Consider the following 5,739-nt stretch of genomic DNA (forward strand, 5'->3'; position numbering starts at 1 on the left):
AGCGCCTCTTGTGAAATTAGTACCTCATCACCCTCCACTATGTTTGGCACTGGAAGTCTCTGCGAATAGTTTCAGCGCCGTTCCTATCGCCGTCTACTACAATTTTAAAAATGCTGGCTGACATCAGTAGCATAATTAATGTGCTCTTGAATATTGACTGGAACGCAATTTTGGACAAGGACGACGTGGACGGTGCTGTTCAAACCTTCACGAACATCATGAGCTACCTAATTGACAGGCATGTTCCGAAGAAAAATAAAGGGTGTTAAATAAAAAATGAGATTTTTTTCAATACTTTTCAGTAACTCAAATAAAGAGCGTAAAATTTTCTTTCTCCAAGAAAATTGCTCTTTGGGCTCCCTAGAAACAGTAGGCGTGTTTGGTTTTGCTAGTTTGAATTTAGTCAAAGCAAAGATGGCGTCGAAACAGCACGTACTCCGCGAACGCATTGTACGGTTCTACGAAACGCATTTCCAGCAAGGAAAAAAGTTCACGGTGGCACATTTTAAGGAAGAAAATGTACCTGTCAGTACGGTATATCGTATCCTGGGTTCCCTGAACGTAGAGCGGAAGGTCGGAAGTGGTCGTCCGGTGACGATAATGACGAAGCAGAGGAAAACATCGTTAAAGAAGCTGTTTGACAAAAACGACGCAACCAACCTGTGTGATGCCGGTCGGAAATATGGCTGCTCCCACGTATTGATTCATCGGACCCTCAAGATGGAAGGAATCGTCTGCAGAAAGAAGACGAGGTCGCCGGAGTACACGGAGGAGCAGATTGAGACGGGTCAATCACAGTGTCGGTGGATGACCAAAAAATACCGCGGGACGTCTTTCGTTCTGGACGACGAAAGCTATTTTCCGCTGTCCAAAACGCATATTCCAGGAGATGATAATTACTACTCCAGCGACAAGTCATCCACACCGCCTGAAGTGAAATACATGTTCAAGCACAAGTTTGAAAAAAAAAGGTTATAAGTTGCGGCTAGCTCAGAGGTGGAAGTTAACCTCAGGGTCGGCATTCAACCAAGAACGAAGCGGACTCACGATTAAGACGGTTGAAGATAGAACCTTTGAATTTCCAGGATTCAACTTTTAATAAGAAGAGAATGGTAAGTACATTTAAATTTCATTATATTTTCTTTATTTTCAGGTTAGTGTTTGGTACGTTGTTTTTTTTATTGTATACTTATTTTTCATTCGCATCTTACTAAAATGTGAAAAGTGTTTTTTGTTGCGGTTTTTATTTTTAAACCGTAACATTATCCCGCGCTTAGGGAAAAAATAACGAATACGTAATTTTTTTAAGTGTTTCGAGGATAATCGTTAATGACATCATACTTTTTAATGTCGATGCTTTTCATCAGCTCAAAATATTTCAAATATGTGCATGCTTGACCATTCATTGAATTTGATCTCTAATCTAATTACCTTTCTATTTTGACTAGCCTAATAATCCATACATCTCTTTTACACGCGATGGGTACCCTTTTCATTCACTCCACAAACATTCTTTCCTCCTTCATACCTTTCACACAAAATGACTTATTTTATATATTGCCTAATTAACTATGTTACCTATGCTATCCTAATACACTAATCCTAACTTCTCGCGAAGATATAACTTCTCTTTACGAGGATCAGTTGAGACTCGTTGAAATACCGTCTCTACTGTTTCAAACAGCTAACGTCGCCGTTACTGTATCTTTACCATAAAAGTACTAACATATTCCCTTCCTAGGACAAGTCTAGTATCGATCATAAATATAAAGTTTTTACTTTGAGACTACCCAGCAAACATTAAGTCGTATGAATAGCTATAATTGGAGGCGATATACATACAACCAAGACACATTTGTATGATATATGATGCAGATAACTAGCATATACACACAAAAGTGGAGGCGTATATAACGATATGCGATGCTTTTTGGACTGATATGCGATTTTATACGACAACGTTACCACTCAATCCATCGATGACATGGAAAATCGTGTTTTTGCATTTTATGCGATTTTAGATATATATGATCGATATTTTGATTGATATTTTATGCGATTGTGATTTGATACGAAATTATATGTGACTTATCATGTGCAAAGTTATACGATTTAATGTTTGCTGGGTACCCAGCAAACATTAAATCGTATAATTTTGCACGTGCTAAGTCTTACAAGAAATCAGAATAAATCATAATCGCATATAATATCAATCAAAGTATGTATCGTGTATATTTGAAATCGCATAAAATGTAAAAACTCGATTTTATATATCATTATCAAATTAAGTCGCAATTCGGTATAATAAACATCAGTTTTATGATGTACATTGTCATAAAATATATTTAATCCGCATCATATGCGTATGTTACGCTGATGCAGTTTGTGTGTCGTATAAGCGTATAATTTAAATCGATTCAGTACTGCAGTAAATCGTGTTGCATGCTGAAGAAAATCATGAAACAGTAAATCATATTAGCTCCTAATAAAGAACATATTACATCATATTGAAATGTCAATGAAATGCTTTAACATCTACAAGTTTCATTTCATAACAGCAATGTCTGACACACTAAAGAATAAAATAATTAAATTTAAAAAAAAAGTGGCTCTTATATGGCTCGGAAACCAGGAATGACTGATCCTACTGCATAGAATGTATTAGGTTATATCATATCAAATCATAAGTATGAGTTTTAACCGCTGTTGAATTAAATTTCAGATAGCCGCGCGAGATAGCTGGTGGATGATAATCCAAACGACAGGAGTTCGAACCCACATCGGATCAGTTTCCACCAAACATCAATATGTGCCATTTTAAACATGAAACGAAAATATTTTGCAAATATTTGTTTTTTTTATGACTGTAATAAATCGTATGTGAGTATGGCAAAAGTCATATTAGGTGCGTTGACAATTCATGAATATATTCATATTAGATCGCAATTCAATTTCAACATAATCGCTATTATAGTCGGTCAAAGTTGCATATTCATGCAAACTAATTCGGTAAGCATTTGCCATGTATGTATATGGCCTCCACTTTTGCATGCATATGCCAGTTAGGCGCATTATATGCCAACCAAAATTTAGGGCATATGATGTTATACGCTTGTTATGCGATTTAATGTTTGCTGGGTATCCAGTCATCAAAGTATGTTGCTCCCTATTCCGTGTTATGAAAACTACGCATTGAACGGAATTTTACATGGAGTTTGCGTTTTGAGATTTACTCATCTTAAAAACTTTGAGCTTCGAGACTCACTCGTCATCAAAACCACCTGCTCTAAGCCTACTCGTGTTCGGTCTTAGAGTGAATATAACTTCTCAGGGACAATACTGTGAGACTCACTCGTCATCTAAGCAGTTTGCCCTGAGACAGCTGATGTTCTACCACATAATGAACAGAACTTTTCGGGACACGTGTTTCGAGACCCACTCGTCGTCGAAACCATGATCATTCCCACAAGTTACCTGCTTTATGAGGTTAACAAGATTTCGTTTGATTGGAGGGTATTATTACTCATACATGCTCCTTTCTTTTTCAAATTTGGTATTTGAATATTATTTATATGATATTCAATTAATTATTGATTAAATTCAATTTTCTATATTATTTCTCATTCGATTTAATGTCCGAATGTAAAAATTATTAATATTTATTAAACTTTTATAATAAATAAAATCGCTGTACTCCCGTGACCGAGTGGTTAGCGTCATAACTAACATTCCGGGTGTTCGGGTTCGATTCCCGTTCTGGTCGGGGGAATTTTTCGTCAAAGAAATTTCCTCCGACTTGCACTGTGATCACGCGTATTCTAGAGCTTGCCACTCAGAATGCATTCAAGGCGTGTTATTTGGCATAGAAATCTCAACTAAGTACTAATAAAAATGACGCAAGTAATGCTACGTTGAGACGGCGAAGTTCCTCTAGGAACGTAAGTGCCATTGAAGAAGAAGAAGAATAAATAAAATATTTCATGATGAATATTATATTCTCATATATCTATATGATTACAGAAACTTTTTGCGAAACCTCGGATGACTTCACATTAGTTACCCTATTAATTTATATTCCGTGCCTAGATGCGAAACAATATGTCCGTGATATTGGTAGCAAAACGGCGGGATAACACAATCTATTGTTTTCCCTCACAGGCGGGATAAATGTCTGTCAAGCTAAAACTGACATCTGAAGGACAATCAAATCTGAATCAGATCAGTTATCTATTTGAATATAAATTTTTGATCGACACTCTTGAAGAACATTTTCATATCCTGGTCTAATTTCAGACGAACTGTCAGTTTGTTTGTCCAATTAAAGTAAGTCCCTTATAGTATGGATCTACTGTATATAACAGAACACTGATCACCGTATATTGCATTCTACTTTTCAGATACTGAACACTCATGTTCTAACGACAGAATTATTGTTCTACGCTTTGCACTTCCGACATTTTTTCCTAGATGGTAATTGATGTAAATACTGAAAGCTGATTCTAATAGTTGGCAAAAACGCCATTTATTGTTGAAATTATCATTCACAACATGAAGCTATCAATATTATTTCCAGACGCTGTGTACGTACATCATGTTGAAAATTGTAGTACTCTCGTTACAGGGATTTTTCCAAGAAACTATGCTGTGTGTTACCAGTCTTTTCGTAAAAGGTATGATTTATGTTCAAACATTAATAAAACGTTTCCTCCGCGGGTTGTCTTTATTTCTGAAGCATTGGTAACCTTTCGTCCAACAAGACGACAAAATTTGCTTCCTCAATGAAAGAAATCATCTTACTGGAATATTGTGATATGTTTTCGGTACTTCCAACGAGGACACGGTTAGCTCGTCTACATAACCTTTGGATGTCGGTTTCATCAATGACGAAACGGAAAATCGAGTGCGATGATGGTTCACAATAAGGTCATAATAATCACTAGATGATGTATTCGAACGTCTTAGAAATCCGTTCAACTTTGAACTTCGATTAATCGTTTTTCCTATCTGGAACATATTAAAAAAATATTCAACCACGACAATTGATGTCTTCTTTGGGGGTCTCCGTTGCCACATTGGTTGCGCGTTCGCTTAGTAAGCGATCGATCGTGAGTTCAAAACTCAGGGCCCTCATTGACCATCTTTGTGTTGTTACAGAATAACTACGTCCACGCAACAATCATCAGCGATGGAGATCGATCCACGGTCGAAATAAGATCGATCCATCCATACAACTGCTCTGCTCTGCAAGAAACATCGGGCTGCTGTTCTATAAATAACTCAACAATGATCAATCAACTGTCTCCGCTGTCCGGTCTAACTGGATAATGGAAGAACAGAACGAAAACTCTTACGCCTATATGGCAACTGTGTAAATTTGTACCATATGCAAAGGTATAGAAGGGAATACTCTAACGCCGAAAACATGGCAACTGTGTAATGTGCTAATTATAGATATGATAAACATGTGACATGTACACGATTGAAATTCGGCTCAGTTACAGCTAAAATGCTAATGAGCCTAAAATAAACAAAAGGGATAAAAAAAAGATGCCGAACTATTTTTCAAGATCTAGTTTCGGAACATTGGATCAGTCAAGATGATCCTTGTTCCTTCCCCTCCAAGATGAAGGGGAATAAGAAGGCTTCCTCTCCCACTGGTCTGGACATCTTTGCCATCTGGTCTAGCAAGCAAACAGAAAGTTTTTTTTGTCAAATTATGTTTTGAAAATGGTTTCGTAT

At 36.8% G+C, this 5,739-nt stretch overlaps 1 long non-coding RNA gene across 1 annotated transcript; it reads left to right on the top strand.

Moving 5' to 3' along the window:
* The first annotated feature begins 4,185 nt into the window (after nt 1-4,185).
* LOC129780169 (uncharacterized) lies at nt 4,186-5,528 on the top strand. The gene is made up of 3 exons (XR_008743849.1): nt 4,186-4,323; nt 4,398-4,670; nt 5,155-5,528. It is a non-coding gene; the product is annotated as an uncharacterized LOC129780169 (long non-coding RNA).
* Nucleotides 5,529-5,739: the final 211 nt, after the last annotated feature.

This window comes from Toxorhynchites rutilus, chromosome 3 (assembly GCF_029784135.1).
Source record: "Toxorhynchites rutilus septentrionalis strain SRP chromosome 3, ASM2978413v1, whole genome shotgun sequence".
Taxonomy (NCBI): Eukaryota; Metazoa; Arthropoda; class Insecta; order Diptera; family Culicidae; genus Toxorhynchites; species Toxorhynchites rutilus.